Consider the following 26,234-nt stretch of genomic DNA (forward strand, 5'->3'; position numbering starts at 1 on the left):
CAAGCAAGCACTTACTCAACCATTACACCCACGGGCTACATTAATTCGAGTTCGAATCATTCACTCGACGACTAAAGCCTACGGGTTACTTTTATTTTGAGTTCGAGCAAGCACTCACTCGACCATTATGCCCACGAGCTACATTACTTCGAGTTCGAATCATTCACTCATCGACTAAAGCCTACGGGCTACTTTTATTTCGAGTTCAAGCGAGCACTCACTCGATTATTACGCCTACAGGTTATATTTCTTCGAGTTCGAATCACTAAATCAACTAGTAAGACTAAGGGCTACATCACTTCGAGTCTGAAAAAACAATCAATCATAGAGATTACGAAGTCCAAATTTGATTAAATTGTTAAGATCCTTGTGAAAACATTTGTAAGACATGTATAAAGCCTTCACAAGTCGGCCACATTGTCTATATACAAACATTTCTACACGATTGATTACAAACGTAAAACATTAAGGACTAAGCTTCCTGATCATCCTCAGGGGCGTTTTCTTCTCTGTCAGGCTCTTCCCCCTCCTCGGATCCGCTCTTGCTACAGTCATCATCATCATCACCGCCATCAGAAGCCAAGGCTTCAGCTTCAGCTTCGAGCTCTTTAGCCTTTTTTATTTCTTCAGTAAAGTCGATACCTCGAGCGCGTATCTCCTCGAGGGTCTCCCTCCGAGACCTACATTTAGCAAGTTTGGCAACCCAATGTGCTCGAGTGTCGGCAGTATCCGCCGCCTCTCGTGCCTCCATATGATCAGCCTCGGCATCAGACTGATACACGACAATGGACTTATCCGCCAAGATTTTTGACGACTCAACTTTTGCCTTGGCCTCAGCAAGCCGAGCTTCAAGCTCCCCGATCCTCTTAGCTTGAGCCGAACCCTTTTGCTTGACGTTTCGAAGCTGAACATCGGCCGATAATAAGTTGGTCAAAATGGTCTCTTTTTCCGCAGCCAGGCGGTCGATAATCTCCTTTCACCGATTACATTCAGCTTTAATTTGATCAAATTCTTCCCGAAGTGACCCGATCTTTACAACCTTTTGTTGCAACTGAGACAGTGAAGGGTTAACTTCCACAGTTGAGTCAAACCTATACTTTAACAAAATGAGGCTCACCTGCTTATCAAGTTCGGCCTCTTCTTCATGAGCCTTAGCCAAATATGCTTGGAGGTCCTTTATAGCCTCGTCCTTTTGGCTGCAAAGAAGCCGCATGGCGTCTCTCTCCCCCGAGACCTTCTGAAGCTCGACCTCACACTGGCTAAGGTCGACTCGAAACCTACTAATGACCTGCACAGTAGGGAAAGAACACAAGTAAAGTTTGGAAAAGAACAAAGAAACCAAGTATAGTAAAATCATTACCCGAGTAATGAAACTTTGGGACTCTTATAGTAGAAGAGAAGCGTCACCAATATCGGAAGCATCATCTGCTCCAATAAAGCAATCCTAAAAGAGATCCCCTACACTAGAGCCTCCGCCCATATCGGGGGTCTTCAATTCTCGAGCTACCTTTAATGCCTCCTCAGAAAAGGTTGGAAGGGAAGGCGAATGAACCACTGTCATAGCCCCAAGCGAATCCCTCAGGGCGCTCCGATCAAGACTCGGGATCCCGGGGCCATCCCCGACTGGACAACCGCCATCGGCTCAGGAGCTTTGGTGACCTCGATAGTTCTCACAGATAGGATCACCAAAGACGAGGCACCGCCTTTTTCTTCTTATTATTTTTCTTCTTCTTCTTCTTCTTCTTCTTCTTCTTCTTCTTCTTCTTCTTCTTCTTCTTCTTCTTCTTCTTCTTCTTCTTCTTCTTCTTCTTCTTCTTTTTCTATCTTCTTCTCTCAGTCGCTGGACCGAGTCAATCGGAAGAGCAATTGCCTTCCTCCTCACCCTTCGAGTTTTGGGCTTGGGGTCCTCAGACCGAGAGGCACCTTTTCGCTTCTTATCTTTCCTCGATTTTGGGACCGGGTACTTGGTTTCTTATTCACCGCTTGAAGGCCTCAAAGCGGCATCCTTGGTTACACCTGCATGAAAGGAAATTGGTAACAAATGGAGCACAAAGAACACTTCGAAGGAAACGAGAAGTAAAACCTTACCATGATTCTTGGCCTCCCATCTATCTTTTGCCAAATCACGCCAAGCGCGTTCGGCATAAGAGGAAGTCAAGGCTAACTTCCGAACCCAATTCTCGAGGCCGGGCACCGCTTGTGGCATCCAAGGGGCAACTGTATATTGGAGAAAGACATCAGACAAAATCAGGAAAAGATACGAAAAGCAACGTCTTATGGGAACCACTTACAGTCGAAATTCCATTCCTCGGGGAACGACATCTTCTCTTCCGGAATAAGGTCACGGGTCCTCACCCGAATATAACGGCCCATCCAACCCCGATCCTTATCTTCGTCGATGCTCGACATCAAAGCCTTCGATGCCCGACAATGAAGTCTGATTAGTCCTCAAAAGATTTGAGGCCGATACAATCGTATGAGGTGATTCAGGAAAAAATCCACCCCCCCGGCTTTGATGGAGAAGAAGCAAAGTAGGATTACTATACGCCACAGAGAGGGATGAATTTGACCGAGGGTGACCTGATATCTTTTGCAAAAATCAATGATCACCGGGTCGACAGAACCTAATGTGAAAGGATAACTGTAAACACTTTTAAACCCCTCCACATGGGTGATGACTCTCTCTTCGGGGGATGGAATTTGCAACACAACCTCGGAACCCCAGTTGCAGTCTTTCCTAACGGCCTCGAGATGACCCTCCCTTATAGAGCACATGTACATCGACACGTGCTCGCATCGACCCGGAACAGATGAAGGATTATCAACCTTAAAATCGATTTCATAGTACACGGGCCGGGAACATAGTCATTGGTGGACGGCTCCACTGGCACCTTGTCCCCGGACGACCGTGAAGAAGAAAGTTTCTCCTTCCGAGGTACAGTTTTTGAAGTTTTGGCCATTGATATGAGAGGAAGAAAGGCAAAGGAAAGTGAAAAATTAACGACACCAAAACTCGGGTGTAGATGGCTCTGCAAGCGACGAGATAGAGAGAAAAGATAAGAAATTTTGGAAAAGTGAATGCGTAAAAGTGGTAAATGTTATATGGAAGGGTTATTTATATGCTCGCATCATGACGGTTCAATATCAAAGGTGGTCGACCGCCATCTGACAAGCATTAAATACCTTGAAAGACTAATTCAATGGGACAGCTATCACATACGTCATAATCGATCCCTGTTAAAACGTCAGCTTATAATCCGATCGAACTGACGAAAATCATATCGATTCTCACCACATCCTTCGTGAGAAACGAGGGGACTATCTATATATGGTCAAAATAGATTTCGGCCTTTCTACGTTCGATCGAGTTCAAGTGGTAAGAAAACGGAGTGGGATTTTGGGAGTGAGCTCCGAAGGCAGTACTAACGAGCCTCGAGTCCGAAGGGTACTCGAGGAGTCGGCTCGATAACCTTATCGAGCCCGTGACCAAATTGATTCGCAAGGCATTGCTTCGAGGTCGGAAATGCGCGACGCCCATCCCGAAGGTCGAACTTGAGCCAAGACCGAATGGCTCGACCCAGTAACGAGTTCGAGCCAGTATCGAGCTCACAGACAAGAGCCGTTGCAACTGCAACAAAAGAGAGAATCTTGGCGGGAATCGAGGAAGAGACAAATCATCGTGGCTCCTCCACTATATGTTTTTCTTTATTATTTTTTATTATAAATAAAGTAATGACCCTCTGCTATAAAAGGGGGATCCTTGTAAGCTATGGAGATACTGAATACACTGGAACAAAAGATATCTCCTTGTGCTTGTTTTACTTCAGTTTATTCATTATTTCTGTTCATTATTCTCATTTTTCATAGTCAAGAATATTCGTATTGCTATTTCTCTATACGATTTGTATCAAAGGGTATCACGTATCCTTAGAACCATGCATAAATTTAATGTTATCCGATTTTTCGGGTAAACAATAGTATCGATAGAATTGAAGAAAAAATATAGGGGTAAATATATCCATCATGATAGTATGTTGCAGTTGAACAATTTTAAATCACCTTTCAAAGGACGAAAAAATGTATCATAAATAACTCGTACTACTTTTGAAGTTTTCATTGAAATTAGAACTTTGGATCCGCAATATGTACAAAGATTAACGCTAATTTTATACATTTGAAGCATTAATCTATTATAAAAAGTTCAACATTTGCAAGATTCACAAGGATGGGTTCAGAATAGATCTTAAATAGCGAATCTTTTTTATTTTCTATCATTTATAATTTTTGAGTCTCAAATTTGACCTTCTGATTTGTATTGTATTTTCAAAGTAATTCACATATGATTCGATTGTAACTTTTAAATATGTGACAAAAATAACTTTGAAACTTCAGTATTATTGTAATAGGTAAAATATGGTGTCATGAGTCGAACTAATCCAAAATAAAGTGATGAGCAGCACACGTGCAAGTATATATACAGAAAAATAAAGGAAAAAACAAAATTTACTTTGAAAGGTGAGATATGCAAACAAGGAGTACCCAGCCGAACAAATTAAAATTTAAGGTTTAATTTTTCTTGAAAAACAATTGTTTTTAACATAAATATTTAGTTTAATTTTATAAAGTTTTACAGCAGCAAAGGGAGAATTTGATTTTAATGTTAAAGCCTTTGGAAATTTAAAATAATAAACCAAACAAAGAAAGGAAGAAAAAAAAGTGTTTAGCTACTAAAACTCAAGAAGAGACTCGAGACATGGGATGGGTAGACCTAATTCTAGAAAAAAGGGATAAAAAGAAAAAAACAAATGTGAGAATGGGAATTGAAACCCCTCAATTACAAAGGTAGTGTACATCTAATAAATATTGCATCATACTCATATATATATATATATATATATATATATATATATATATATAAGATAACAATGGATACAATTGGCCTAGTAAGGATTTCAATTTCCTCTCCCAGATAGCCACTGTAAAGTTTCACTTTTCACTCATCGAACCATTCTCTGAAAATAAGAAAAGTCTCCATATTTGTCGTAAAAGGGCAGTCTTACTGATTCCCACTTATTGCAACCTCTAATTCTTATATGTAAATTGCTCTCAATACCATCTTCTTCACTGATTACTTCACAACATTGTCGTCGTGGTGCCTGTTGTTTAATACAAATGTGCTCACCAATTAAATTCTTCACAAAGCAAAAAAATGGTCTATTAATTTAAGGTAGAGATTTTTACGAGTATACTCATCAATCATATGTTACTAAAAAATAAGAAAGATTTCATCAAAATAAATTAATTAATCACTTTGTTTCATTTTTTGTGGTATTATTTATGTTTTGGCTTGCTTCAAAAGATAAATAGACCTAATTTAACCTTAACATATATAAGACTAGAAGTTTTAAAATTATTTATTTCTTCTAACATCATGTTCCTACTTAAATATGATTCACATAAAATGAGACGAATTAATGGATTAGAAGTTTACCTGTCTCCAAATTTGGGTAGGGAGAATAGTAGTTGTGACATTAACCATATGAACTGCTAATGCAGGTCTATAATGTTGGTTCTCGCATTGTTCATTTGTTTCACCGATTATGGTACTATAACTGGTCAAGATTTCACCATTGCGGAGGTCAACAGCTTTATCCAAGTAGTACTCTATAGGCCTTTTGCACGGTTCTATATTGTTTGGCTGTGTACTGAATGTGAATGGTTCTTCAGACCCTTTCCATGTCCTAAATGTTTGCATTGGCATCTCTAATCCTCTTGCATTCATCAGCCATGAATATAATTGAACTGAGAATCCCCACGATACTGACAATGACCAGTTTCTATTTAGGTCATAGAACAAACTATGTTGCAACGTCCGACTTGGGTCCTTGTTGTAAGCCTCAATCACTTTCTTCACTGACTCAAATCGGCTCATTGATGGAGTCAGAGGAAGTAACAAGTACACGACTAGATGATGCAACAAAACTAGTGGCGCCACTGAATGTGCTGCCAAAAGCTCTCGTGGGCTTCCTTGTATATCCATCTTAAAATAAACACGCGTAAAACAGTAAAACACCAAGTTTAAAAGTAGTATATCATTTTAAATTATTAAGATGTGTCAAAAAAGTGAAGCGTGACACGTGAAAGAGGGCAAAGGGACTATTTATCTGATAGCTAGACATAAAAATACTTTAAATAGAATTATTTTTTGAATTAATAATTTCTAATAATGTTTAATAAAATCATAATCAAAGAAATCTCATATTAACTTTCCAAATATTGTAGTATCATAGTATAGTGTAATTGCTAAAATTGCTGTCACGATCCCAAATTTCCTCCATAGGATATCGTGATGACACCTAGTCTCTAAGACTAGGTAAGCCTATCAATGCGGAATAACATAATATAAACTGAAATTTAATCCTTAACAGTTGAATAAATAAGAACTGCAAATTTAACAATTATAACTCTCAAAATTCGGTAGGAATAAGTCACAACCTTCTAAGAATTTATTCTAAGTGTTTCTATACATCAGAGTCTAAAGAGAATAAGAAAAATAACACAATAAGGATACAAGGGGACTCCGGAGTCTACGAACGCTGGCAGATATACCTTGAAGTCTCCGTACACAGGTAACTCACTGATATCTAGACTGGTAAGATGTACCTGGATCTGCACAAAAAGATGTGCAAAAGCATAGTATGAGTACACCACAGCGGTACCCAGTAAGTGCCAAGCCTAACCTTGGTAGAGTAGTGACGAGGTCAGGTCAGGCCCTACTGAAAATAATAAAAGACAAGGTGAAATATTTAACAATATAATAACAATAAAATGATAATAAAAATAAATCAAGTAAGTAATATGTCACCATTTGATTACACAGAATAAGGACAAATAATATCTCGTGGAAGAAAACAGAAATTTACAACTTTAAGAAAATCACAACAATAATCAAAGGCAAATGTAGCCATAGAGAAATATCAGCAATGGCACTCCCGAGATACCGCCTCGTAATCCCAAATCATAAATAAATTCACAATACCTCATTTTCTTATATCACCGCGGGAGCCTTCACGTTTAATTTTAAAGAAAATATTTTTCCCGAAATAGCATCCCGCGTTTTAACCACCCCTATCACACCGCATGACTTCTAGTAGTTCCCCTACTAGCCACGCGTATGAAGCCACCATTATCTCACCGCATGCGTTTCAACACCCAAACCTTATACCACCGCATGCGTATCAATATCACAATATATCACAATCTGCACCTCAAGTGCTCAAATATTTCAATTTGCCAAAAATAAATTAACAACAACAATATTTTTCACAATAAGGAGCTCACGGCTCAATCACAATGAGTACAAAATCTCACAAAATATTCAGGAATAAATAACTCAGCAAAATAATATTTCACAAATTTAACACCTTGCATTAATATCCAAATTTTAAATGTAAAAATACTTCATTTTAATAATATTTAAATTAGGACATCTATCCTTCAAATAATGCACAGAAAAAAAAGAAACAGAGTTTCAACTAAACAGGTAAAACACTTAGTAGGAACAGGTCAGGCAAATTTAAAATACGAAAATATATTAATGATGATGAATATAACAAATAAAATAATTTAATTAATATGCAACAGTGATCTACACAATTTAAAGACATAATCATCCACATTTAGCCCGTGTACACACTCGTCGCCTCGTGTACACGATGTTCAACACATCACAATTTTTATATCAATACCAATCCTAAGGGGATTTTCCCCCACACAAGGTTAGACAAGTCACTTACCTCAAAACATGCTCAATTAGTCAAGTAGTATATCTGTTCCTCGATTTTCTGACTCCGATCGGCTCGAATCTAGTCATAATTAATTCGATTCAATCAATACAAATCATAGGAATAAATTCCATATGAAAATACAATTTTTTTAACAAAATCTGAAATTTAACCCAAAATTCGCCCGTGGGGACCCACATGTCGGAACCCTACAAAAGTTATAAGATATGAACGTCCATTCCACCACGAGCCCAACTATATAATTTTTACTAAAATCCCACATCAACTCGACCCTCAAATTTTTAAATGAAACAAAGCGAGTTTTCTAAATCTTCCAACTTAAATCCTCAATTAAATGTTAAAAACATCTATGGATTCGAGTAATTTGACCAATATTAATTTAAGAACACTTACTCTATTGTTTTTCTTTAAAATCTACCGACCATCGCCTCTTCCCGAGCTCCAATTTGTCAAAAATGGAAAATGGGATGAAGTCCCATTTTCAGAACTTAAAATTTATCTCCAGGGATTTCTTCTTCGCGAACGCGACCATTGCCTCGCGTTTGCGAAGCACAAAATTGCGCTGCCCAAAATTACTCTTCGTGAAAGCGAGGATCCTCTCACGAACGCGATGACCAGGGGTCCCATGCCTTCGCGAACACCACGCCTCCCTCGCGAACGTGTAGGCTAACGTGTGAAGTCCACCCTAGCCCTCACTCTTCTTCGTGAACACGTCGCCTCTCTCGTGTTCGCGATGCACACTGGACCTCACCCTTCGCAAATGCGTCCCTTGCTTCGCGAATGCGAAGAACAAACTCTCGCCTGCCCCAGTTCCCCTTCGTGAATGCGAGACCTCTCTCGCAAACGCGAAGAAGGAAACCAGAGTTGGACACCAGAAATTCTTCAGTTGTTCTCCAAGTCCAAAATTGATCCGTTAACCTTTTGAAACTCACCCGAGGCCCCCGGGACCTCAACCAAATTCACAAACAAGTACTAAAATATCATATGAACTTATTAGAAACCTCAAATCATATCAAACAACGCTAAAACCACAAATCATACTCCAATTTAAGCTTAATGAAACTTAGAAATGCCAACTTCTACATTCGATGCCGAAACCTATCAAATCAAGTCCGATTGATCTCAAATTTTGCACACAAGTCATAAATGACATAACAGACCTATTCAAATTTCCAGAATCAAAAATCGACCTCGATATCAAAAAGTCAACTCCCTGGTCAAACTTCCAAGCTTAAATTTCTATTTTAACCATTCAAGCCCAATATAACTACGGACTTCCAAATAAATTATTTACGGACACGCTCCTAAGTCCAAAATCACCATATAGAGCTATTGGAATCATCAAAATTCTATTCCGGGATTGTTTACACATAAGTCAATATCCAGTCAACCTTGAGACTAAGTGTCTCAATTCGTTCTGAAATCTCTCTGGGCCCGAATCGACTACCCCGACAAGTCACATAACACCGATAAATTACAAAATGAGAAGTAAATGGGGGAATGAGGCTACAACTCTCAAAACGACCTCTCGGGTCGTTACATCTTCCCCCTTCTTTAAAACAACATTCGTCCTAGAATGGGTTTAGAATTATTCATGGAGTGGTGAAAAGATGAGGATACAGGCTGCGCATATCATGCCCGGTCTCCCAATTCGCCTCCTCGACTAGATTACCCCTCCACTGTACTTTTACTGATGCAATGCTCTTCGATCTCAACTTTATAACCTGTCTGTCCAAAATGGCCACTGGATCCTCAACATAAGTTAGATCCTTGTCCAACTAGACTGAGCTAAAGTCTAACACATGAGATGGATCGCTGTGATACTTTCGGATCATGGAAATATGGAACACTGGATGAACTGCAGTGAGATTAGGTGGTAATGCAAGTATGTAAGCCACCTCCCCAACTCTCTCAAGGATCTCAAAAGGCCCGATATACCTAGGGCTCAACTTACCATTCTTTCCAAATCTCATAACACCCTTCCTAGGTTAAACCTGTAGCAAGAGCCGTTCACCAACCATGAATACAATATCATGAACCTTCCGATCTGCATAACTCTTTTGTCTAGATTGGGCTGTACGAAGTCGATCCTGAATTAATTTAACCTTTTCCAAAGCATCTTGAACGAATTCCGTACCTAATAGCCTAGCTTTGCCCGGCTCGAACCAACCCATTGGAGACCTAAAACGCCTACCATATAAGTCCTCATACAACACCATCTGAATGCTTGACCGATAACTATTGTTGTAAGAAAAACTCCGCAAGTGGCAAGAACTGATCCCAAGCACCCCCAAAATCTATCACTCACGCAGGAAGCATGTCCTCCAGTATCTGAATAGTGCGTTCGGACTGTCCATCCGTCTGAGGGTGAAATGTTGTTTCAACTATACCTGAGTACCCAACTCTCGCTATACGGCCCTCCAGAACCGTGATGTAATTTGTGTACCCCGATCAGAGATGATAGATACCGTTACGCCATGAAGCCTGATAATCTCGCCAATATAAACCTGAGCTAGTTGCTCCAAAAAGTATGTCGTAAACACAGGAATGAAATGAGCTGACTTGGTCAACCTATCCAAAATCACCCAAACTGCATCGAACTTCCTCTGAGTCCGTAGGAGTCCAACAACAAAATCCATAGTGATTCACTCCCATTTACATTCTGGAATCTCTAACTTATGAAGCAATCCACCCGGTTGTTGATGTTCATACTTCACCTGATGGCAATTTAGGCATCGAGCTACATATTCCACTATGTCTTTCTTCATCCGCCTCCACCAATAGTACTGTCTCAAGTCTTGATACATCTTTGCAGCACCCGTATGAATGGAGTTCCACAAAGTGTGAGCCTCCTGGAGAATCAACTCATGCAAACAATCTACATTGGGAACACATAGCTTACCCTGCATCCGTAATACACCGTCATCTCCAATACTGACTTCCTTGGTATCACCGTGCTGACATGTGTCCTTAAGGACAAACAGATAGGGGTCATCATATTGATGCTCTCTGATACGATCATAAAGAGAAGACTAGGAAACCACGCAAGCCAAAAATTGGCTCGGCTCGAAAATATCCAGTCGGACAAACTAGTTGGCCAAGGCCTGAACATCAAAGGCTAATGGCCTCTCTGCCACCGGTAAGTATGCTAAGATGCCCAAGCTCTCCTCCTTACGACTCAAAGCATCGGCCACCACATTGGCCTTCCCGGGATGATAGAGAATGGTGACATCATAATCCTTAAGCAACTCCAACCACCTCCGCTGCCGCAAATTAAGATCATTTTGGTTAAATAGATGTTGTAGACTCCGGTGATCGGTATAAACCTCACAATGGACACCGTACAAATAATATCACCAAATCATTAAGGCATGAACAATAGTTGCTAGGTCGTGGACAGGATAATTCTTCTCATGTACCTTTAACTGTCTGGATGCATAGACAATCACCATACCGTCTTGCGTCAATACTGCGCCTAAACCAATACGTGATGCATCACAATACACAGTATAAGACCCCAAACCTGTAGGCAACACTAATACTGGGGCTGTAGTCAAAGTTGTCTTGAACTTTTGAAAGCTCTCCTCATATTCCTCAGTCCACCTAAACGGAGCACCCTTATGGGTCAATTTGGTCATAAGTGCAGCAATAGAAGAGAAACCCTATACAAATTGGCGATAATACCCTGCCAAACCAAGGAAACTCCGGATCTTCGTAGTTGAGGATGGTCTAGATCAACGCTGCACTGCTTCAATCTTTTTCGGATCTACCTTGATCCTTTCGCACGAAACTATATGACCCAAAAATCCTATTGAGTCAAGCCAGAATTCACACTTTGAAAATTTTGCATATAACTTCTTTTCTCTCAAAGTATGAAGCACAGTCCTCAGGTGCTGCTCATAATCCTCCCAGCTACGGGAATACACCATAATGTCATCAATAAATACAATGACGAAGGAGTTAAGATAGGGCTAAAATACATTATTCATCAAATGCATAAATGTTGCTGGAGCGTTGGTCAGCCCAAATAACATTACAAGAAACTCATAATGACCATACTGAGTCCTCAAAGCAGTCTTAAGGATATCTGGCTTTCGAATTTTCACGTGATGATAGCCTGAACGCAAATCAATCTTAGAGAACATCCTAGCACCCTGGAGCTGATCAAATAGGTCATCAATACGTGGCAATGGATACCTATTCTTCACTGTGACCTTGTTCAATTGGCAGTAATCAATACACATCCGCATAGAACCATCTTTCTTCTTCACAAATAAGACAGGAGCACCCCAAGGTGATACACTGGGCTGAATGGAGCCTTTATCAAGTAACTCCTGTAACTACTCTTTTAATTCTTTCAACTCTGCTGGGGCCATAAGATATGGTGGAATAGAAATGGGCTGAGTGCTCGGTAACAAATCAATTCCAAAGTCAATATCCCTATCGAGTGGCATACCTGGAAGATCCACTGGAAATACATCAGGAAATTCCCTTACTACAGGAACGGACTCCACGATAGGAGTATCAAAACTAACATCTCTCACATGGGATAGATACGTATCACACCCCTTCTCAACCATTCGTTGAGCCTTAAGAAATGAAACAACCCTGCTAGGAACGTCATCCAAGGTACCTCTCCACTCTAGCTGTGGTAGACTTGACATAGCCAACGTCACCGTCTTGGCGTAACAATCAAGGATAGCGTGATAGGGAGACAACCAGTCCATGCCCAAAATAATATCGAAATCCACCATACTGAGCAATAATAAATCATCTCTGGTCTCAAAACCACTGATAATAATCAAACATGACTGATACACACGGTCAACAATAATAGAATCACCCACGGGTGTAGATACATAAACAGAAGTACTCAAAGAATCACAGGATATGCCCAAATACGGGGTAAAATAAGATGACACATAAGAATAAGTAGAGCCTGGATCAAATAAGTCTGATGCATCTCTATAATAGATAGGAACAATACATATGATAATAGAATTGGATGAAACTACCTTCGTCCGAGCAGGAAGTGAATAATACCTAGCCTGGCCTCCCCCTCTAGGGCGACCTCTACATGTCCGACCTCCACCTCTAGCTGGTTGTGCAGGTGGAATGTAAACTGGTGCATTAATCATGGCCTGAGAAGCCTGAGGGCCCTGTGGAATGGGTGATGCCTTAGAAATCTATAGAGGTGCACCCTTCCTAAATCTGGGGCAATCTTTCATTTTATGACGAGTGTCACCACACTCAAAACAATCCCTCGGAGGATGTGGCTGCTGGGACTGGCTCGGGCCTGATCGACTAAACTGCCTGCTGAAAGCACCCCGTACAGGAGGTACAGTAGACAGAAGCTGGAAGTGCTGAATGAATAGGATGACTCACATAGCCTCTACCATGACGGGCTACAACTGGGGCACGAGAACTGTTATATGTGCCAGAATCTCGGGGTCTCTTAGCTTCCCTCTCTTTTTTCTCCCGGATCCGCATACCCTCTAATCTCCTAGCAATTGACACCACCTATTGGTATGCGATGTCCATCTTCAACTCTCCGGCCATACTGAATTTGATACTAGGGTAGAGTTCCTCAATAAATCGGCGAACCCGATCTCAAACAGTAGCAACTAAGGCTGGTGCATGCCTAGCCAAATCACTGAATCAGACCGCATACTCTGACACAGTCATAGAACCCTGGTGCAACTACTCAAACTCTGTGCGCCATGCATCACTAAGACTTTGAGGAACATACTCCCTCAAGAACATATCTAAAAATTGAGTCCAAGTGAGTGAATCTGCCTCAGCCGGACTATCCAACTCATATGCCCTCCACCACTGGTAGGCCGCTCCTCTAAGCTGGAATGCCGTGAAAGAAACCCCACTAGAACCCACAATACCCATAGTAGGGAGGATACGGTGACATTCCTCAAGAAAACCCTGAGCATCTTCTGAAGCTAAACCACTGAAAATGGGAGGGTTATACTTCTTGTACCTTTCGAGCCTGAGCTGCTCCCCCTCTGAAACTGCTGCCCTAACCTCGAGCCGAACTGGGACAACTGGATGCATTGGTATAACCTCTAGGGCATGGTCAACCTAGGCCCGTAGCTCTAAGGTACGAGCTTATGGAGTCTGTGCTCCTCCCCCAGCCTGAGATGTGGCAGGAGCAAGTGGAATGAACCCTGCCTGAGCTAGAGTGCCAAACATGATCAAGAACTGGGCAAGAGTCTCCTGAAGTGCAAGGGTAGTAACAGGCGTCCCAAGTGCCTGTTCTCTAACTGGAGCTAGTGGTGGCTCTGTTGCAGCAGCTTGTTTAGGTGCTCTGGCTGCACCACGTGGTCTTCCTCGGCCTCTAGCTCGACCTCTGCCCCGCCCCCGGCCTCTTGCGGCTCCAACAGGGGGCGTGGGTGTCTGATCATCAGATCTAGTTATGCGTGTCCTAACCATATGTGAGAGAATAGGAAAAAAATGGTTTAAAATTTCGAAATGAACAAATACGCACGATAAGGAATCAAAGAAGTGAATATTTTTCCTAATAGTTCCACAGCCTCCCGAAGATAAGTACAAACGTCTCCGTACCGATCTGTGAGACTCTACTAAACCTGCTTGTTACTCATAACACCTACGAACCTAGAGCTCTGATACCAACTTGTCACGATCCCAAATTCCCTCCATAGAATGTCATGATGGCACCTAGTCTCTAAGACTAGGTAAGCCTATCAATGCGAAATAACTTAATATAAACTGAAATTTAATCTTTACAGTTGAATAAATAAGAACTACAAATTCAAAAATTACAACTCCCAAAACCTGGTAGGAATAAGTCACAAGCTTCTAAGAATTTATTCTAAGTGTCTCTATACATGAGAGTCTAAAGTGAATAAGGAAAACAACATAATAAGGATAGAAGGGGGATCCAGAGTCTCCGGACACTGGCAGATATGCCTCAAAGTCTTCGTACATAGGTAGCTCACTGATATCTGCGCTGATAGGGAGTACGTGGATCTACACAAAAAGATGTGCAGAAGCATAGTATGAGTACACCACAGAGGTACACTGTAAGTGCCAATCCTAACCTTGGTAGAGTAGTGACGAGGTCAGGTCAGGCCTTACGGGAAATAATAAAAGACATGGTAAAATATTTAACAATAAAATAACAATGTAAATGAATCAAATAAGTAGTATGTAACCATTTGATTACACAGAATAAGGAAAATAATATCTCGTGGAAGAAACAGAAATTTACAACTTTAAGAAAATCACAACAATAATCAAAGGAAAATGTAGCCATAGAGAAATATCAACAATGGCACTCCCGAGGTACCACCTCGTAGTCCAAAATCATAAATAAATTCACAATACCTCATTTTCTTTTATCACCGCGGGAGCCTTCACATTTAATTTTAAAGAAAACATTTTTTTCGAAATAGCATCTCGCGTTTGAGCCACCCTTATCCCATCGCATGACTTCTAGTAGTTCCCCTACTAGCCACGCGTATCAAGCCACCCTTATCTCACCGCATGCGTTTCAACACCCAATTCTTATACCACCGCTTGCGTATCAATATCACAATATATTACAATCTGCACCTCAAGTGCTCAAATATTTTAATTTTCCAAAAATAAATCAACAACAATAATAATTTCCACAATAAGGAGCTCACAACTCAACCACATTGAGTACAAAATCTCACAAAATATTCAGGAATGAATAACTCGGCAAAATAATATTTCACAAATTTAACACCTTGCCTTAATATCAAAATTTTAAATGTAAAATAATTCATTTTAATAATATTTAAATTAAGAAATTCAACTTTCAAATAATGCACAGAACAAAAGAAATAGAGTTTCAACTAACCAGGTAAAACACTTAGCAGGAATAGGTCAGGCAAATTTAAAATATGTAAATATATTAATGATGATGAATATAACAAATAAAATAATTTAATTAATATACAGCAGTGATCTACACAATTTAAAGACATAATCATCCATATTTAGCCCGTGTACACACTCGTCGCCTCGTGTACACGACGTTCAACACATCACAATTTTCATATCAATACCAATCCTAAGGAGATTTTTTCCCACACAAGGTTAGACAAGTCACTTACCTCAAACCATGCTCAATTAGTCAAGTAGTATATCTTTTCCTCGATTTTCTGACTCCGATCGGCTCGAATCTAGTCATAATTAATTAGATTCAATCAATACAAATTATAGGAATAAATGCCTTATGAAAATACAAATTTTCTAACAAAATCCGAAATTTAACCCGAAAATTACTTGTGGGGCCCACGTCTTACAAATACGAACGCCCATTCAATCACGAGTCCAACCATATAATTTTTACTAATATCCGACATCAACTCGATCCTCAAATCTTCAAATTAAACTAAGAGAGTTTTCTAAATCTTCCCACTTAAATCCTCAATTAAATATTAAAAACAATCATGTATTCGGGTAATTTGACCAATATTAAGTGAAGAACACTTACCCCGTTGTTTTCCTTGAAAATCTCCCGACAATAGCCTCTTCCCGAGCTCCAATTTGTCAAAAATGGAAAATGGGACCCCATTTTCAGAACATAAAGTTTCTGTCGAGGGATTTCTTCTTCGCGAACGCGACCATTGCCTCGACCATTACTCTTTTTGAACGCGAGGATCATCTCGCGAACGCGATGACCAGGGGTCCCATGCCTTCACGAACGCGACGCCTTACTCGCGAATGCGTAGGCTAATGCGAGAAGTCCACCGTAGCCCTCACTCTTCTTCGCGAACGCATTCGTGATGCACACTGGCCCTCACCCTTCGCGAACGTGTCCCTTGCCTCACGAATGCGAAGAAAAAACTCTCTCCTGCTCCAGTTCCCCTTCGTGAACGCGAGACCTCTCTCGTGAACGCGAAGAAGGAAACTAGAGTTGGACACCAGAAATTGTTCAAATGTTCTCCAAGTCCAAAATTTATCCGTTAACCTTCCGAAACTCACCCGAGGCCCCCAATACCTCAACCAACTTCACCAACAAGTCCTAAAACTTCATACGAACTTATTCAAAATCTCAAATTACATCAAACAACGCTAAAACCATGAATCATACTCCAATTCAAGCTGAATGAAACTTAGAAATTTCAACTTCTACATTCGATGCTGAAACCTATCAAATCAAGTCTGATTGATCTCAAATTTTGAACACAAGTCATAAATGACATAACGTACCTATTTAAATTTTCAGAATTGGATTTCTACCTCGATATCAAAAAGTCAACTCCCCGATCAAACTTCCAAACTTAAATTTCTATTTTAGCCATTTCAAGCCTAATTTAACTACAGACTTCCAAATAATTTTTTTCCAGACACGCTCCTAAGTCCAAAATCACCATACGGAGCTATTGGAATCATTAAAATTCTATTCTGGTAACGTTTACACATAAGTCAACATCCGGTCAACCTTTTCAACTTAAGTTTTCAACCTTGAGACTAAGTGTCTCAAATAGTTTCGAAATCTTTCCGGGCCCGAACCGACTACCCTGGTAAGTCACATATCAACTATAAAATACAAAATGAGCAATAAATGGGGTAATAGAGCTACAACTCTCAAAACGACCGCCCGGATCGTTACAATTGTATATAATTAATGTTACTTAAAGGGATTCTTTGTTTAAAGAATGTAAATTTATACCCGGTGGAAGCCGGGATCTTTCGTGAAAGGAACGCCAATCTCAGCTACACAACTACCAATCTTCTTATCAGAACCAAAAAGTTAATGGTAGCGAATAATGCAACTATCCAAAATATTCACGAGCTCCGCCGCAAGAGGGTAGCTAATAGCAATGTCGTCGCCTCCACCGCCTCTAGAATTCCCACCAATGTAATACATTTGGTTGTGATCATATTTAGCCAAAACCGTCGCCAAATTCTCAGGAAAAATATTGTATCATCATCTCCAATTACGAGCCACCTCACATTCTTTAAACCTAATATTTTTTTTATATAAATCTTTCCCAACATGCTTCTGGGCTGTGATATATTGTTGCATGACAAAATGAGGGGGCTATGCCTTACATCAAAGTACAACAAGATAGACTGCTATTTCAACAAGATCGAATGGACAAAAAATAAGCAGATTACATCTCCCTTCTCTTTCTATACAACGTAATTAAAAAGAGAATTAGCTTTGTCATACCTAATCCTAATAGTAGTCATCTTCCACTTATCTAGCATAAAAGGGACTTTTGCAACATTAGGCAATTGATGATAGGATAGGTAGACAATATCATCATTGTGTGAAGTGGCCATTTTTGCCAAGGAGTCAGCTACCTGGTTAGCTTCCCTTAAACAATGCATAGCATATACATTGATTAATTCAAGGCTGTGTACAATCTCTTCAATCACCATCGTCAATTTATTGTTCTTGGTGGACCTCTTTCTTACCATGTCAACAATCAACAATGAATCCATCACCAAGTCAAAATTTCTGTAACCATTTTGGATACACCACTCTACTCTGAACTTAGCAGCTATGGCTTCAGCAAGGTTGTTACTGTTACACCTTATCGGAATCGAGAAGGCCATAATAAAATTACCATTTACGTCCCTCGCAATTCCTCCAATACAATATAGCTCCCATATGTGTTTATCTTAATTCTACCAGTTTCGGGTGTGCACCACTGTACTTGTTTTCAAATCGGAATTAGTCTCAACCTTTCCACAATGTCACAAATTTGATGCAAATGTGGTGGTAGTTGTAGGTTTGGGAAGGTTTTATCACAACCTTAATGTTTCACATTACCTGGTATTCTATATTCCTATGATAGAACTCTTTTTTGTTACCATACTTGCAAGCAATACTCATTTTACAACTCCCAACAAATAGTTATAGGACTAATTTGTAATATCAATTTATGCACGAAATTACTTGGTTTTCTTTACCACCATTGCTTGAGAACCCCATTGATAGAATCAGTTTGCAATTGCACTCCAAGTGGTGTACCAAAGTACTTCCATATATGATTTGCAGCTTCCCCTTCAAAGAAACCATGTTATAATGTTTCACATTTGGGTGACGTGCAACATACACACTTAGAAACCATCTGGTTTCCAAATCTGCTAATGATATCATCAAATGGTAGCCTTCTCTTAATTAACCTCCAGATCAAAAAGGTAAACTTGAATGGGACGTTCTTATGCCAATCTTTGTTGATAAAGGAATCCTTTGGTTTATGTAATCAATTGCCAGGATGAGCCCTGATGCAATATTTGGCTTTGGTGAAATCTGTCCATAGAGATGGTTTGCTCCTAAACCTCCACCATCAATTCATGCTGCACACTTCATTGATTTCTTCCATACTTCTGAAACCAATTCCCCCATCGTCCTTCGGTACACACAAGTTTTTACAGGAACACCAGTGATAATTGTTCTTGTTTCTTGTTGTTCCCCATAAGAATCTAGAGAAATGTTTTTCGATGAGTGTTAGAGTTCCTTTTGGTGGGGACATGACAAATAAGGTATAAATTGGTAACGGTTGTAGAACATTCTTGATCAGAGTAATCCTACGCCCATATGACAACTTCTTACCTTGCCATCCAGCCAACTTCCTCACTACCTTTGCTACTATATCATCAAAGTAACAATGTTTCTTCCTTCCTACATAGATAGGACATTCCAAATATACAAAGGGGAATTACTTATCCATAAAACCAGTTTTCTTCCTCATTCTGTTAATTCTCCCAGCTCTGGTTTTCGGAGGAGTGATGAAAAAACTTTTGTCGGCATTCACCTTTTGGCCTGAGGCCCTCTCATATGTCTTGATCTTCTTCATCACTAGCCTTGATGGACTTAGTATTTCCCCCGGTGAAAATAATCACATCATCTTCATAAGCTAGGTGGTTAATTTGAGGTCCATTTTCATTCATGGAGAAGGAAGTAAAGTTTTCATTGTGGGTAAGGATGTTAAGAAGTCTTCTTGACAACACCTCAGATCCAATGATGAACACGGAAGGTTACAATAGATCCCCCTGCTTGAGGCCTTGAGATGAAGTAAAAAAGCCTTTCCTACTTCCCTTTACAATTATCGAATACCATACATTTGATATGAGTCTACTGATGATGTCTATCCAGATTTCAGAAAAACCAAATTTTCTAAGAACTGCATATATGAACTTCCAAGACATTTTGTCATAAGCCTTCTCCATGTCTAGTTTAATCACCATTTTACCCCCTCTATTATATTGCGTAACTCCTTGCACAATTTCCTGAGCAAGCAATACATTCTGAGTTATCAATCTACCTTTTACGAATACACTTTGATTTTCCGATATCATCTTAGTGAGAATTGGATTTAGTCGTTCAGAGAGGATCTTGGAGATAATCATGCTGCTAAAATTACTAAGGCTGATAGGTCTAAACTCTAAAAAGGATGCTGGTGATTCTTTCTTTGGTAAGAGAACTAAGCATGTGTGCGAGTAAAACTTAGTTAGCTCTTTACCATTGAAAAAGGCTTGGACAAATCTCGTGATGTCATCTTTGATAATTTTCCAGTAAGCTGCGCTAGAGGCACTCATATTGAACACTACTTCTCTGATCTCTTCTTCTTGGGGGGTGTATGTAAGAACTTCATTCTCATCCTCGGACACTGTCACGACCCAAAATCCCACCACAGGCGTCGTGATGGAACCTAGTCTCTAAGACTAGGTAAGCCGATTTCTATTACATTTTGAAGCCATTTTTGTTTTGAATTAAAATCTAACAGCGAAAATAATTACAATACACAACCTCCCAAGACTGGTAATATTGAGTCACGAATTCTGACTGAATACATAGAATGATCACGAGGACCGAATATACAATACTGTTATCTTCAATATACAACCTGCCCTTACGATCCCGCTTTAACTCCTCTCAAGTCTGTTATCTTCAATACCTGACTCTGCACAAAAATGTGCAGAAGTGTAGTATGAGTACGCCACGGTCGGTACCCAGTAAGTATCAAGACTAACCTCAATGAAGTAGAGACGAGGTACAGTCCAGACACTCACTAGCCTAATAATCTGTACAATATAATATACAAAATAATAGGAAATAAATAATAATAATAATAATAATAACAATAATAATAATAATAATAATAATAATAATAATAAGGGCAGGATAAAGCAACCAGTTATATGCACGACAGACAACAAGAATATAATTAATATCACTCAACAATTAATAAAGAAAATTATACCCAATTAAATAAAGTCTTTCAAATAAATGTCTTTCATATATAATTCTTTCAGATAACTCTCTTTTAAATATAATTTTCTCAAATAATTATTTTTTAAATATAATTCTTTCAATAAATCTTTTTAAATATAATTTCCTCAAATAAATATTTTTCAAATACAATTCTTTCATATAATACTTTCTAAGTAAAACTCCTTCCAAATAAATATTTTTAATATAATTCTTTCAATCATAAACACGGGTCTCAGCCCATTTTCATATTTTTCATAAATACGGGTCTCAGCCCATTTTCATATTTCCACGGCACCTCGTGCCCATAATTAAATCATCATATTTCCCCGGTACCTTGTGCCCTCATTTCATCTCACAGCTGCACGGACAATTCACGTGTCAATTATCATTATCATTTTATCACAGCACCTTGTGCCCACATTTCATATCACAACTGCACGGATAATTCACGTGCCAAATATCCTCAGTATTTACTCACGACACCTCGTGCACACATTTCATTTTATAAATCGCCTGGCAATAGCCACATGCTCTCAATTTCAACATAAATAAGATTGTTATCAATTTACCAACAATAAGACAAATTGCACAAGGTATAAAAGTAAACACAAGATAATCACAACATCACATGAAAATTATCAACACCATAACCCCACATCATCACATATCATCCCTGACAATAGCCACCTTTATCGCTCTTATTTCCACCTTTATCACTCCTATAGCCACCTTTATCACTCCGCCCAGATAATATCAATAGCTACCCTTATCGCTCCTATTGCCGCCCTTATCGCTCCTATAGCCACCCTTATCGCTCCGCCCAGACAATATTCCAACAAACACAACAGTGAAATACCACCCTTATAACCACATAATACCAACGGTGAAATGCCACCCTTATCTCCCCAAAATAATAACTCATATAACACAACAATTTACACAGGAAATTATCACAGCAACATAACAAAATCAATTCATATCACAATTTGCCCAATGGCCACAACCAAATTCCAAAGCTACAACCAAGTCAATTAATTTCACAACAAATAGCCAAAAGCTCCACACAATGTGTACAACACCCAAAAATAATCAATAGAGATAGAAATTACTCAACATAAAGCAAAGTCTCCATAAAAATACCTCTTCTTAAGCTCATTTAATTAATTGTTTGCAGAGGGGAAAATCCAAAATAAAATTAAATCCCCATAATATCAAGCCAAAAAATTCACGAAATTTCATAAATAATCAAATAACAATCACATCACATTGTCATATAACAACAGAGTCAACAACAAGAATTTAGGCATGACAAGTAGATGATTAAATATATGCCAATAATTATCTAATTTACTACACAATATGCTCAAGACATTAACTCAATAAAATTTGCACATATAAACAAAGCACGTACTCGTCACCTCGCGTACATGGTTTTCAATTACACAAATTGCACATAAGACTCAATGCCTAAGGGAAAATTCCCCTACTCAAGGTTAAGCAAGACACTTACTTTTTTAAAGTTAGGCCGATATTCCAAAATAGCCTTCTTGCTTGAATTGACCTTCGGACAACTCAAATCTATCCAATTTAGTTGTATAACTTCATTAAAATTCTTCGAAAATAATTCCGGATAATAATACGTCGACTTAAAAATTTATTTCAAAAAGTCAACAAAAGTCAACGCGGGACTCGCCTCTCAGAACCGACATAAGTTTTATGAAATTCCAACACCCATTCCAATACGAGTTCAACAATACCAATTTTATCGAATTCCAAATCTTAAATTTTCATTTTTGGAAGATTTTACAAAAATCTTGATTTTCCTCCATTAAATCCAAATTAAATGATGGATTCAAAGACATAATCATAGAAATTAATCAAAACTGGATAAGAATCACTTACCCCAAATACCCACGCAAGAATCTCTCCAAAAATCGCCTTCTACCGAGCTCCAAATTTGATTTTGAGTTATGAACTCAAACCCCCATTTTTTGGACTTATAATTTTGCCGAGATAGGCCTTCTTTGCGTTCGCGACCTCGGTCTCGCGTTCGTGAAAGCCAAAATCTCGCTGCCTCAAATTATTCTTCGCGTTCACGTTACCACCGTCGCGTTCGCGAAGGCCTGCCATGCATATCAGCGCGTTTGCGTTCAAGCTCTCGCGTTCGCGATGCACTTACGTCTTACTACTTCGTGTTCATGATTGAAGCTTCGCGTTCGCGAAGGCTGATGGCTCTAGACCCAGTCCCTTCCTTCCTTCTACGCGTTCGCGACTGGCCCCTCACGTTCTTATAGGTTCTTCAGGCATACCTTCGCGTTCGCGAAGGCCAAATCCCAGCAGCCTCAAAACTCCTCTTCGCGTTCATGTGACTCTCTTTGCGTTCGCGAAGAAGGAAGTCAGATACCAGATACATCAGTTCAGAAACAGCCCGAAATGATCTGAAACCTCCCCGAAACACATCTGAGGCCCTCGGGACCACAACCCAATACACCAACAAGTCCTAAAACATCATACGAACTTAGTCGAATTCTCAAATCACCTCAAACAACATCAAAACGATGAATCGTACCCCAAATCAAAATCTATGAATTTTGAACTTTTAAATTCTATAACTTGTGCCAAAACACATCAAATCAATCCGGAATGACTTTAAATTTTGCACACAAGTCATAATTGACATTATGGACCTACTCCAACTTTCGGAATTGGATTTCGACCCAGATATCAAAAAGTCCACTTCTAGTCCAATTCTCCAAAAATTCGACCTTCGCCATTTCAAGCCTAAATTGGCTACAGACCTCAGATTCACAGTCCGGACACGCTCCTAAGTCCAAAATCACTCAACGGAGCTAACAGAACCAATGGAACTCCATTCCGGAGTCGTCTTCATACAGTTCCGACTATGGTCAAAATCCTAAGACTTAAGCTTCCGTCTTAGGGACTAAGTGTCCCAAATCACTCCGAATCATCCGTAAATCAAACTCGATCACACACACGGGTCATAATACATATTGCGAGACTGCTCAAGACCTTAAGTCATTGAACGGGGTGTAAATTCTTAAAATGACCAGTCGGGTTGTTACAGACACACAGCTGGATATGGAATATAAGCAATCCAAATTCAACTCAGTCTGTGGTAGGTTGAAGAGCTTTTCAAAATGTCTAACTCCAGCTTTGTTAATTTTTTCATTACTTTTCACCCATTTATTCTGGTAATTTTTGATTCTATGTATTTGGAGTCTCCTCCTCTTTTCTCTTATGACACTATGAAAGTACTTACTATTACAGTCTCCCACTTCAACCATTTGATTTGGGACTTCTGTTTTAGTAAGGAATCCTGCACACCTAGCCATCTAACATATTCAGCATGGAATTTATTCATCTCTTGTCAGATTTGCTCAATGTTTTGCACTTGATCCATCTCTTTTACCTGTTGCATTTCAGCCTCCCATTTTGATACTTGTCCATATATATTCCCGACAACTTCTCTTGACCACCGAGTTAGACTTTTGCTTAACATCTTCAACTTTTGCTGGAGTCTCCACATTCAATTTCCTTCAATATTGGTATCCCAGACATCTTTCAATATTTCTTTGAATCCCCGTTGATGTATCCAAAAATCATGAAACTTGAAATAGCTCACATTGTTGCTCATATTATTATAAGATTTCATAAAAAATGGCTTATGATCAGAATCAGTTCTTGCTAGGTGCCTAACAGTATTGGTTTGAAATTGTTGTGCCCAAGCATCATTGATGAAAATCCTATCAAGTCTCTTCCAAATCCTCTTTCTCGGTCTTCAATTATTGCACCAAGTAAATTTGGATCCCAAGTAGCCAAGATCAGTTACTTCATAATTCTCCATACAACTTGTGAATTCAAAACATCTTTGGATTCTATGGGGTTTTCCTCCTAATTTCTCATCAGGTTCCATAATACTATTTGTCGCGCCCCATTATCTCGCAAAAGTGGGTTTCGACATATGACATCTCTTTTAAATGAGGGTGTTAAAAGAGAAGAGTTGTCACCTAATAATTTTTAAGGTGCGTTAGGGCACCTATTTGCAAATAATTCTGTTTGACTAATCAACGCCACCAAAGATCGGGTAAGAGCTAAAATTACCTTAGAGAGGAGGTGTTAGGCACTCCTCGAGGTCCACAACTGTGGTTCCCGACCGAATTTTATACTATGTGGATTATATGATTAAACCAGGCGAGCATATAAGCAAAGAAAAATATGAAAGTTGAAAGTCCTATTATAATGTAAACTAGTGTAGGGAAAAATTATTATTAAAGTATATGAATAATTGATACAAGTTTTAATGATCACAAGGATTACCACTGTGTCGATCTATGTTTGATGACTAAATCCTTTTAGCAAGCATATTAGGGAAAGGCGGGTCCTAAGTTTTTCAGCCTAAAGGATCACCCCGTGCAACATAAATAATACTTTGCAACTTTCTTTAGGTAGACGTTGCTCATATTAGTCAGTGGGCATAGACTATCATCTCCTGCTACCCGATTACTATGTTGAATTTGTTTAATTAAAATCGTTCTAATTCAATTCTAAGTCATGCTCTATGCGTGCGCTACCCGTCCCATACCTGTGGTCCAGGAGGTTTTAGACCCCTATTTGGATGGTTCTAGACTTCACTTAGGGTGCTTAAAATGTTAAAACTAGAACGCATTCAAAAACATATAGGACTATACATAAGTACCATCAAAGGCTCAAGTTAGCCTCCACACATAAACAACCAATGCACGCGGGGAATTAGGCAGTAGACAATTGCAGAATCACTAAGTCCTACCAGCAGGGTTTCTATGTGATCCTGATTACAGTATTGTTCATACATCATCAATGTTCTAAATGGCTTAGGCGAGGAGACATTGTACTGCTTGCAGATTCAGGATTATTAGCACTGATAAGTGGCTTAAGTGAGTAATGCAGTCCTATAGGCATGATTTCTATACGATTCTGATTTCAAATCTCGTACAGGCATATTGCTATTCTAAATTAACTAATTTAAATTTCAGGTGTGATAAAACCTATAGCAGTATAATAAGTGACAGAAAGTAACTAATTAATTAATTAAAACCTTATAGTCATGATATCTAGATGAACATTATCAAAGGCGTATATTATTACATCCTATAGGCATGCTATCTAATAATTAAGCAAGGTGTTTAATAAGCATG

The 26,234-nt window shown here is 39.2% G+C and overlaps 1 pseudogene; it reads right to left on the reverse strand.

Annotated features, from left to right (window-relative positions):
- Positions 1-295: 295 nt before the first annotated feature.
- On the reverse strand, positions 296-18,374 carry LOC142166106 (uncharacterized; annotated as a pseudogene).
- Between the last annotated feature and the right edge of the window lie 7,860 nt (positions 18,375-26,234).

This window comes from Nicotiana tabacum, chromosome 2 (assembly GCF_000715075.1).
Source record: "Nicotiana tabacum cultivar K326 chromosome 2, ASM71507v2, whole genome shotgun sequence".
Classification (NCBI taxonomy): Eukaryota; Viridiplantae; Streptophyta; class Magnoliopsida; order Solanales; family Solanaceae; genus Nicotiana; species Nicotiana tabacum.